Source organism: Mesoplodon densirostris, chromosome X (genome assembly GCF_025265405.1).
Source record: "Mesoplodon densirostris isolate mMesDen1 chromosome X, mMesDen1 primary haplotype, whole genome shotgun sequence".
Taxonomy (NCBI): domain Eukaryota; kingdom Metazoa; phylum Chordata; class Mammalia; order Artiodactyla; family Ziphiidae; genus Mesoplodon; species Mesoplodon densirostris.
The window spans coordinates 28,860,597-28,872,849 of record NC_082681.1 but is presented as its reverse complement, the minus strand read 5'-3'; positions in this window follow the sequence as shown (position 1 = coordinate 28,872,849).

The following is a 12,253-nucleotide window of genomic DNA, read 5'->3' as shown; positions in this document are numbered from 1 at the left end:
GGTTACAGTTGTTTGTTTGTTTAGTGACTTTTCTAAACTATTTTTGTATGGACTCTATTCTTTGTTTTGTGTGGCCAATGAAGTCTACAATCTATGAGCTTGGTGGTAAGCTAGTGTGTTGACAGTCTTCTTAAATGCCTGGGGCCAGAGAAGGAAAAAAAATCTGCTGCCATTCTTGACATATTAGTTTTGTCTTGGGCACTCCTTGAAACAGTAGCCACATTGTTTACAACTCTGCCTCAGCTTTCACTTCATGCTTATACAGAGCCTGAAGGTCAGCCATAAGTGAAACTTACTGTCTTCTCTGGCCTTCTCTGTTTAGGCATTCAGCCCTGGGTATGTACATGGCCTTCTCAATTCCCTGGAATATCTGGGAGCTTTCAAAATCTGTTATATCCACACATAGCTCCTTTCATAACCTCTTCCTTCCTATATGTTTTGGTCTATTACTTGTCCCCATTGCTGCCCCTTGCCACAATCTGCTGCAGCCAATACCTGTGCCTTTAATTGCTTTTGGTAAATACTACCTAAGAAGCTGTCCCAGTTGTGAGATTACTCTGTTTCATGTGAAACAAAGACGAGCCTTTGTGCCTGTTCTTCAAAGGGCTGCCAGATAGGTAGAAATGGACAAGTCTTTGAGAATAAGTTTTGTTGCTCCCGCTGGTACTAACGACCTACTCCAGGAGTGTGGGCTGCCATCTTTGGAGCCACCGCCAATCTGGAGATTGAGGGATGACAGGCAGGCAATTTAAAATGCTGTATCTCTTTCTTTTACCATGTAGCAACCACTTCTTTCTTCACCAAGCCTTCTCTGTTTGTTTTAAGTTTTTGAGTAGATTCCAGAGTTCTGCAAAAGTTGATCCTGACAGTTTTTGCAAGCTCAATAATTTCTTTTGTGAAGGGATGGAGCAGTGGAGTCCCCCACTCTGCAATTTTTGGTGCTGTCACTACCCTGTCCATTTGTTTTTATTTTTATTTTTTTATTATTATTTCTTTAATTAATTAATTTATTTTTGCTGTGTTGGGTCTTCGTTTCTGTGCAAGGGCTTTCTCTAGTTGTGGCAAGCGGGGGGTCACTCTTCATCGCGGTGCGTGGGCCTCTCACCATTGCGGCCTCTCTTGTTGCAGAGCACAGGCTCCAGACGCGCAGGCTCAGTAGTTGTGGCTCACGGGCCTAGTTGCTCCGCAGCATGTGGGATCCTCCCAGACCAGGGCTCGAACCCGTGTCCCCTGCACTAGCAGGCAGACTCTCAACCACTGCGCCACCAGGGAAGCCCCATTTGTTTTTAAAGAAAAATTACTGGGTAGCTGATGTGGGTTTTCTTTTTGCTGTTTTGGAAACCAGGTCTGTTTCCCAGGTAAAGCAGGTCTGTTTTCCAGGTAGCTCTCTTCTCTAACGGCTGACTGGGAATTCTGACAGGGAAGTCTTTATGAGGTAAGGCAGGCTTGGCAAGCTTTATTTTCAGGGTTGGTAAGCTGGGAACTGATTATCTGGCTATGAGCCCTCTAAATGCCCAGTGAAAAGGGCATTTCTCTGAGAAGCTGATATCCAAACTAGAAGTCTTAACTTTCTCAGTGGCATTCATTAGTTTTTAGATAAAAGCCCTCTAGTTTTTTTTTTTTTTTTTTTTTTTTTTTTGCGGTATGCGGGCCTCTCACTGTTGTGGCCTCTCCCGCTGCGGAGCACAGGCTCCGGATGCGCAGGCCCAGCGGCCATGGCTCACGGGCCCAGCCGCTCCGCGGCATATGGGATCCTCCCAGACCGGGGCACGAACCCGTATCCCCTGCATCGGCAGGCGGACTCTCAACCACTGCGCCACCAGGGGGGCCCGTTTTGTTTTGTTTTTAATTTTTTTGCTTGTTGGCAGATGCCAGTAACTGGTACTCTGGGCAAAGAATTTGGGGAGGATTTTGGTGGTGGAGACTGATGCAGCTGTTCTGTTTTACAAATCTTCAATTAATTCCCCAGTTTAAATCCCCACTTCTCATTCCTGCTCCCTTCTGTACTTGCTGACTCAGAGCCCAGAGTATCTCCAGGGTTCTGCCAGGCAGGCTGGCTCCCATTTCCTCTGTAGCTTCCTCATAATATATTCTAGACTGTGGTTTCATCCATCTGTTTCACCTGCCAACTTGCTCATATCCACTTTCCTTCTCCCAGAAATTTGTTGGAACCCCTTTTGTTGGCAGTCCCCTCACCTTCAACTCATTCTTTTTCCTGTTAGAGGTTTAGTCCTTTATGTACTGCTGTACTTTTATTTTAGTGTACTATAGGAGGGATTGTGAACAATGCATATATATAGGTCAATATCTTGAACTGGAGTCTACAAATAGTTTTGAGCACCTTCCCTATACCAGATACTATGCTAGGTTCTGGGGGTATAAAAGTGAGTCAAATTTATTGCCTGGTGTCAAGGAGCTCATAGTGTAGTAGTGAATGCAGTCCTATGCAAAAAATATTAAGATAGAACTTCCCTGTTTCAGTTTTAGATGAGAATCCAAAGTTGAAAACAAAAGGATCACATATTTAAAGCAAGGTGACACACCATTTCAATGGAATTTGCTAAAGGGTGACTTCCAAAGCATGATCTGTGGCCCCTTAGCCCGAGAACTGATTGAGAGAAAAGTAGTAGAAAGGATGATTTTGAAGAGAATTTTAAGAATGCCTTGGAGTCTTTCCTGCTCCTGGGGGAGTGGAGGAGGTACTTCCCACTCACTTAAGTGGAATGAGGCTACAAGAAAAACAATCCAATGGCTCCATATGTATTCTCTGGGGATCGACATTTGCAGGGACTGGCAACTGACTTACATCTGAAAACAAAATCTTAAGGTAAGAGAGGCTATGGCTAAATCAGCCTGTGATAACAGAGGAAAGGGTTGCACTTGCGAAGAGCTGTATTTCCACCAACATATGGGCAAAGCTGTCTGTTTCTGAGGGGCCAGAAATAGTCTCCATGGTAGGAATTTAGAGTTGGGTCATCTTATAAGGGATGTCCCCTAAGAAGAATACTCAGAGGTGTGAAGCGACTGCAACAGAGGAATGGACTGACAGAAACCAGGGACAGAGGAGTTGAAAGAGGCTGTTGCCAAAATAAGTTCACGTGCCCAACACACAGTGGGGCCAAACCAAAACGTTTGGAGTTTGGAGCAGAGAAAGGTTTATTGCAGGGCCAAGCAAGGAGAATGGGTGGCTCATGCTCAAAAGACCTTAACTCTCCAATGCTTTGGGGGAAATAGGTTTTATAGGCAAAATTTGGGGTGAGGGCTACAGGATGAATCACTTTTTTCTGATTGGTTGGTGGTGAGGTAACAGGGCGGTGCTCCAGGAATCCTGTGCTCAGCCTGAAGTTACCATCCTCCACCTGGATGGGGACATTAGTTCCTGCAGAAGAACTCAAAGATATATATATATATTGGGTTGGCCAAAAAGTTCCTTTGTTTTTTTTTTTTTTTTTTTTTTTTGCGGTACGCGGGCCTCTCACTGCTGTGGCCCCTCCCACTGCGGAGCACAGGCTCCGGACGTGCAGGCCCAGTGGCCATGGCCCACGAGCCCAGCCCAGCGGCATGCGGGATCCTCCCGGACCGGGGCACGAACCCGCGTCCCCTGCTTTGTCAGGTGGACTCTCAACCACTGCGCCACCAGGGAAGCCCCCTTTGGTTTTTAAGTAAAAATAAAAGACACATTTTTCATTTTCACCAATAACTTTATTTATTTATTTATTTATTTATTTATTTATTTATTTTGTGGTATGCGGGCCTCTCACTGTTGTGGCCTCTCCCGTTGCGGAGCACAGGCTCCGGACGCGCAGGCCCAGCGGCCATGGCCCACGGGCCCAGCCGCTCCGCGGCACATGGGATCCTCCCAGACCGGGGCACGAACCCGCATCCCCTGCATCGGCAGGCGGACTCTCAACCACTGCGCCACCAGGGAGGCCCCCAATAACTTTACTGAACAATGTATTCACCCTTTTGTTCCACTACCTGCTGCCATTTTTCAGGCAACTTCATAATTCCATCTTCCCAAAACTTTTTATCTTTTTGAGCAAAGAACTGTTCCAGGTGCCTTTTACAGTCTTCCAGGGAACTGAAATTTTTTTCATTAAGAGAATTTTGTAAAGACCTAAATAAATGGAAATCCGAAGGTGTAACATCTGGTGAATACAGCAGATAAAGCAAAACTTCCCAGACAAGCTGTAACAGTTTTTGCCTGGTCATCAAAGAAACATGCAGTCTTGCATTATCCTGATGGAAGATTATGTGTTTTCTGTTGACTAATTCTGGATGCTTTTCGTCGAGTGCCGCTTTCAGTTGGTCTAATTGGGAGCAGTACTTGTTGGAATTAATCGTTTGGTTTTCCGGAAGGAGATCATAATAGAGGACTCCCTTCCAATCCCACCATATACACAACATCACCTTCTTTGAATGAAGACCGGCCTTTGGTGTGGCTGGTGGTGGTTCATTTCACTTGCCCCACGATCTCTTCCGTTCCACATTATTGTACAGTATCCACTTTTCATCACCCATCACAATTTGTTTTAAAAATGGAACGTTTTTGGGCTTCCCTGGTGGCACAGTGGCTGAGAGTCCGCCTGCCGATGCAGGGAACATGGGTTCATGCCCCGGTCCGGGAAGATCCCACATGTCGCAGAGCAGCTGGGCCCGTGAGCCATGGCCGCTGAGCCTGCACGTCCGGAGCCTGTGCTCCGCAACGGGAGAGGCCCGCGTACCACAAAAAAAAAAAAAAAAAGGAACGTTTTTGTTACGTTTAAGTAGAGAATCGCATGCAGAAGTATGGTCAAGAAGGTTTTTTTCTCTTAACTTATGTGGAGCCCAAACATCAAAGTGATTAACATAACCAAGCTGGTGCAAATGATTTTCAGTGCTTGCTTTGGATATTTTGAGTATGTTGACTATCTCCCGCATGGTATAACATTGATTGTTCTCAATTAATGTCTCGATTTGATTGCTATCAACTTCAACTGGTCTACCAGATGGTGGAGCATTGTCCAGTGAGAAATCTCCAGCATGAACCTTCACAAACCACTTTTGACATGTTCTATCAGTCACAGCACCTTCTCCAGACACTGCACAAATGTTTTTTTTGTGTGTTTCAGTTGCGTTTTAATAAAGCACAATATGCCAAAAATGTTGCTTTTTCTCTTTCATCTTCAATATTAAAATGGCTACACAAAAATTCACCATAAGTTTTTTTTAAATGAACACTGAAATGACAGTTGTCACAATACAATCTAACAAAATTGTTTTGAATGAAATTAAAGACAACTAAGTGCTACTAGAGCCATCTTATGGGAAAAAAACGAACAAACTCTTTGGCCAACCCAATATATATACATATTTTTTGGCCACGCCGGGCAGCTTGTGGGATCTTAGCTCCCAAACCAGGGATTGAACCTGGGCCATGGCAGTGAAAGCGTGGAGTCATAACCCCCAGACTGCCAGGGAACTCCCTCAAAGTTATTGTTATGTATAGTCCTTGAGAAGGAACTAGGACTCTGCTTTATTGCTGTACTATTGCTTCTTGATTGCTCCTCCTTTGTTCTTGACTGCATTCCTTCCCTTCCCTGATTAGCAACTGTTTGAATTTGCCCTTTGGTACTCAGGGAAGGTCTAGGAGGCTGAAACCTTTTTACTGCAAACAAGAAACAGGACACAGAGAGGCTTTTGTACCGAGGAAGGCCCCACAGGGTCCTGCTCAGTTTCAAGGCCATCCAGAGGAGGTGTTGCCCAGGCCAAGGAAACTGCAGGTGAGAGATCTCCAGTGACAGGGGAGTTCCAAGTAACCCCCTGGAGAAAGTATCAGATTTGGACATCTGTGACACTCTCCAATGCCAGGTTAAAATTGAACCAGTGAAGGAAAGCTTGTTTAGGTCCTTCCTTCTAGTCCTTCCCTGTGCTTCAACCCTGGAGGCAGGGTTTAAGGCAGTACAGTGAGTGGAGGAGGAGGGATAAAAGAGAAAAATGGATGAGGGGGGAAGCCAACCACACTCCATACCCTTCCCCCACTGCAAGTTTCCTGGCTGAGTTAGACCTGAGCTGGGAGAGGGGAGAAGCTTGGAAATAGGTGACAGATTGAAGCTGTGATATATTAGACTGGACTGGACTTTTTAATGCCTAAAAAACAAAACTATTTTTTAATATCTGAGAGTGACTGAAAAAGGTATGAGCTCTGTCTGAAATTTCATGCAGGGGTGGGGAAAAATGATTCCACAGAGCTTGTGGTGTGAAGCAGTGGTGTGAAAGAACTATATTGCTTTCTGCTTACACCCTACTGTGTCTAGCTCATTCAATAAACTAGTTTATATAAGTGCCACACTATATGTATAGTCAAGGTTCAGTGAGTGGTAGCACATAGGAGAAAGTAATAAACTCTTCCCAGGGAGGCCAGGGAAGGCCTGACACCTGCTCTCAGAGGAGTTAGTGCTTGAGCTGGATTTTAAAGTACAAGAAGGAATTTTCTGGGTGAGGATGGGGTGGGAGGACATTCCAGGAAAAGGGAATGGTATGTACAAATGTAGGTATATGTGCACGACTGCATGTGGTTTAGTGATTTTGAATTACTAAAGTATAAACTGTGGTTGGGTAGGGAAGGAGGTAGGCTAACATGTGGAAACATGCTTATGAAATGCCTTTTTTCTGAAAGCAACAGAGGGCCAGAAGAGCCAAGTATTTTAAGTAGGGGAGTGACACGATCATGTTTGCATTTTAAATGATCACTCTTGTCACAGTGTGGTGGGTAGATTGGTAGGGACTGTGGATACTGGGAAGCAATGCCAGGTTAAAACTGACCCAGTCAAGGAGATCTCTTGATTATGTAGAAATATCCTAATAATAGACCCATCTAGTTTTAAAAACATTTCATCTAAATATAGTAGGGTTCCCAGCTTGAGTCCTGGCTGGGATTTGGATTTGTCTGGGCTTATGCAATTAACTGCAGGGACGAGCAGCTATAAGTCTTTTAGGATGAGGCCCTATGAGTACTTTTTAAAGAGAACTCATTCTAAGGCAGTGATTCTTAACCTGGACTTCAGGAATAGAATTCATGGGGTCTGTGAACTTGGAAGGGAAAACAATTACAGCTTTGAAATTTAGCATTTTCCCCCAATTATGAACATAGGCAACAAACCACAATGGAGTAGCAGTATCTGTCACTCTGTCATGGAAACAAATCATAGATATTTTTATACCACACTGCAGTTTTTTTCAAATGTCTCAAAATATTATTTACTCATGCACTACTTTGAATTATTGTGGTGTTAGACTTGCTGCTAGATCATTTATTTAACAAGCTAATAAAAAGCATATATATTACCATATAAAATTTGTGTTTAAAAAGTGTTTGATAGGGACTCCCTGGTGGTCCAGTGGTAAGACTTGTGCTTCCACTTCAGGGGGTGCAAGTTCAATCCCTGTTTGGGGAACTAAGATCCCACATGCCACGCAGCGAGGCCAAACAAACAAAAAAACCCCAAATTGTTTGAAAAACTGTATTTCAACATAATTGGTTTCCTTTGTAATCTGATGTATTTTATTTTATGCATATAAGAACATTATTCTAAGAAAGGGTCCATAGAGTTCTCCAGACTGCCAAAGGGGTGCATGGCATACAAAAAGGTCAGGAACTCCTATTCAAGGAAAATAGAATCACTCAGATTTGTCTCCCTGTCCATTTAAATGTGAGACTGAGTACTGTAGGGGAGGAAAAATTATTTCCCCTCTACCCTCTACATTCTTGGCTGAGACCCCTCCCTGTAATGAAACACTGATTAAATGAGAAAAATGAACAGAAGTTTAGTAGCACGTATTCCTCCTGCATACATGGGAGAGACCCAGGAAAACAAAGTAACTCTGAAATGGCCCAAGTCAACACCTTAAATACCATCTGCAGCTAAAGACAAAAGATGTTGGGGGCAGGGGCAGTTATGGGAGGTTGCCAGGAAAAGCACAGTAAACAAGGGTAAGGTTGTTATGACACTTTAAGTCATTGCCCTCTCCATTGGTAAGAGTTTCTAAAGATTTAGTCACCTTCCCCTCCTTTTCTTGGGGGAAAGACAAGAGAGAAAGAGAGCCCGTGAGTGCCTTACAAATGGAGATTTCCTTAATGAATTCTAATATATGTAAATTTCTCTCATAAAAGGGTAACTTCTATATGGTTTTCAGGGCTTCTCCTGTGTCTGCTGTTTTTTTTTTTTTTTTAAAAAAAACCAACTTAAAATAATCCTCATGCCAAAGAGGTATAGTTTCATGTTGCAAATTCTGCTCCCCTTTGGTAGCTTATGATGAAAACGATATCTGCATGCTCCCAATAAGAATGATGAGGCTTTTAGTTCACTTACAGTATCCACTCTTCCTCCTTTCACTAAAAAAGATAATAGGGCATAAGCAGCCTTCTTCCCCACTTGTCCACACAGCACCATGCAGATCTGGCATCTCTAGACTCCAGTGCCTCAGCTTCAATGAGACATCGAGAAGCCTGGTAGAAGATGGCAGAAGATGACTAGAGGGGGACAGTGGTGCCTGGCTGATGCCATAATGCCCAGCAAAGAGAGTGGGTACGGAAGGTAGAAGCAGAAAAAAGGGCAGAAACCACATGGCAGTTGATTAGACAGTGGTTAGAGTTGTTTGTGCTCGTAGGTGATATCCATTCCCCAGGAATGCCTAGAAGGCCCTTAATTGAAGAAGTTGGGGTTTTGGGTGCACTGAGTGGAAGAAACAGTAAAATTTGGTGATTACATTTAGTTCTGTAGTATCCACAGGCTAGAGGGGCCTGAAGAAATTTGTGTTGTAAAGGTATTTGTTGTGAGAGTAACAGCCATCATGTTGGCTTTTATTATTACTTTTTTATGTAAAAGATAAAAACCAAGTGAGTTCTCCTTTTTTGTGTTCAATATTCCATTAGCTGAACATCCTCTACATGTGTTCATAGAAATATTTTATGACCTGAGTGTAACTTCAGAGGCTGAGAGCATATTTCCCCCAGCAGTTGCTTTAGAGCTCACTTGAGTAATCACTTCCCAGCTTCCAGAACAAATCTTAGTTTTCTTGAACGGCAGTATCATCAGTCATTCACTGATGTATATTTGAATGGAAAAAATGCCAGGTGTTTCAGCTTCATCCCTCGCAGGTTTACAATTAAGCTGTCAGTAGTTTGCTGTTGGTTTTATAAGGTTTGTTTGGTTGGTTTGGTTTGTTCGTTTTATGAACAGAAAAGGAATTCTCTAATCCTTTGGGTGGAGATGTGCCACTGGAAATGCTGCTACCCTGTGACAAAAAAACGCTGGGTCTACCATCAGCGGTGTCCACTGAGATTTATCAATTGTAAACTGAGGCTCCTGCATTACAAATGCAGGGTATTCTCTTTTTTTTTTTGTGTGGTACGCGGGCCTCTCACTGTTGTGGCCTCTCCCGTTACGGAGCACAGGCTCCGGACGCGCAGGCTCAGCGGCCATGGCTCACGGGCCCAGCCGCTCCGCGGCATGTGGGATCTTCCCGGACCGGGGCACGAACCCGTGTCCCCTGCATCGGCAGGCGGACTCTCAACCACTGCGCCACCAGGAAGCCCTGGGTATTCTCTTTTTCTGCGGGGTATTAATTAAAACTAGGCCATGGTATTAAATAAAACGATACGTGACAAGTGCTTAGAACAGAGCTTATTGGTACAGAATGAGTGCTTGATAAACGTTAGCTATCATCATCATTATCGCCATCACTATCACCATCATCACCCCACTCAAGAAGCATGAATTTGAATTCTACTCTCTAGGCTGCTGTCCTTCTGTATAGAGTATATATGTGAGCAGAGGGGCAGTGGAAGGGAGGAGTTACAGACAAAAAAAGTCTTCTCACTTAAGTATGTGTTTGTTTGCAAGGTTATAGTTAATGCAAAAGGAGATAAACTAAAGGTTCAGCCTGGTAAGGGCCTAATTTGTTTAGGAGACAATTTCCCTAACCTTTTTCTGTGGAAAATTAGTCCTGCATGATTCCCTAGGAGAAAAGAGGTCCCTTGTCAAATAAGTTCGTGAAGCACTACATACTTTAGTTCTCTCTCAATCCCCACTTCGGAGAGTCATAATGTCCTTTAGCACATTAAGAGAGCTGAGAAGTCCTCCAGGAAAAAAAGCTATTTAATTTTTCAAACTCAGTTTGACAAAGTTCCTTGGCCACATAACTCCTTTTTCTGTCACACTTATTAACATCACCAAGCACTACTGTTCTACATGTAGTGAGTGTCCTATCCAATATACAATCAGCCCTCTGTATACACAGGTTCCAATTTCATGGATCCAACCAACCACTGATCAAAAATATTAGAAAAAAATTCTAGAAAGTTCCGGAAAGCAAAACTTGAATTTGCCACGCCAGCAACTATTTACATTGTATTTACAACTATTTACATAGCAGTGACAATGTATTAGGTACTACAAGTAATTTAGAGATGATTTGAAGTCTATGAGAGGATGTGTGTAGATTATGTGCAAATACTATGCCAGTTATGTAAGGGACTCGAGTATTCAGATTTTAGTATCTGGAACCAACCCCCTGAGGATACTGAGGGCTGACTGTAATTATATTTTCTCCTCTTCAGAGAAAGAAGCTGCCAGTTACTTTCCGTACAAGCAGTCAGAAGGGCACCCTGGAGCAGATCTTTGAGAGGCCATCTCAGTTATGCAGGTGTTCACCAGACAGATGTACATACGTCTGGGGCAAGGGTGGGCCAGTCACCATGAGAAGTCCAGGGAGGGAAAAGAATGATATGTCCAGCCTCTCTGTCCTGAGATTTGGAGTTAGGAGGATCTATCAAGGTAGAGAGAGTGGCCATTTTTAAGGCCTAATGCCAGGGAAGGATAATAGGACCCATAAAATAAATTTACCAACAATTTAAAGAGAGGCCGGTCTGGTGGGCTGGCGCTGGCACTGAGTAAAGAGGAGTGCAGGGAGTGGCAGCAGAACTGACAATATAATTTGTGGCGCCCAGTGCAAAATGAAAATGCAGGACCGCTTGTTCAAAAATAATTAAGAATTTCAAGACAGTAACAGCAAAGCATTAAACCAAGGGCGAGGCCCTTCTAAGCATAAGGCCCTGTGCAACTGCACAGGTTGTACACCCATGAAGCCAGCCCATGGTCTTGGTTTTCTGAGGCTGTGCACAAGAGAACTGTTCTTGCCCTGGCTCCTCTAGAGCTGCCTTACTAGGGAGGAAGGAGTTAGGTGTAAAATGAGATTGCTGGCCACTAAGAGCTATAACTAGATCCACTGAGGTCAGTTGCTTCGTATTCTATTGCTGCTGTAACAAATTACTACAAACATTAGTGACTTACAACAACAAGAAGTTAGGATCTTCCAGTTCTATAACTCAGAAGTTTGAAATAGGTTTCACTGGGTTAAAATCAAGGTACTGGCAGGGCTAGTTCCCGCTGAAGACTCTAGGAGAGAATGCATTTCCTTGTCTTTCCTAGTTTCTAGAGGCCACCTGCATTCCTTAGCTCATGGTCCCCTTCCTCCATCTTCAAAGCCAGATTATGTTGCATTTTTCTGATCGTTCTTCTGTAGTCACATCTCCCTCCGACTCTACTCTTCAGCATCCTGCTTCCCCTTTTAAGGACATTGGACCCACCTGGATAATCCAGGATAATCTCCCTATCTGCTGATTAGCAAATATAATTTCATCCACAACATTAATTCCCTCTTTCTAGGTAACCTATCATATTCACAGGTTCCAAGGATTAGGACATCTTTGGGGCATTATTCTGCCTACCAAACTCAGGGAGAACCAAACCAAACTGGACCTTGCCTTTAAAACAAATTATTGGTTTTAACATATAAAACATGTCCAAATTTTAAGTGTACAGCTTGATGAACTTTATATAAATATACACCTGTGTAGTGTGTAAATATACACCTGCAAAACCACCACTCAAATCAAGATACGAAATAAATCTACCATGCTATCACATGCTCCTTCTCAGTCAATATCCACCCCCAAGAGGTAACCAGTATTCTGTCTTATATCAATGTATCAGTTGTCTATCACAAACCACTCCAAAACTTGGTGGATCAATACAACAAAACAACCATTTTATTTGCTCATAATTATGTGGTCAGGAATTTAGGCTGGACTCAACTGGAAATTCTTCTGCTGGTCTCACCTGTGGTCACTCATTGGTTGCAGTCATTTGACAGCTTGACTGGAGCTGGATGGTCCAAGATGGTGTCATACATGTATCTGGTGGTTGGTACT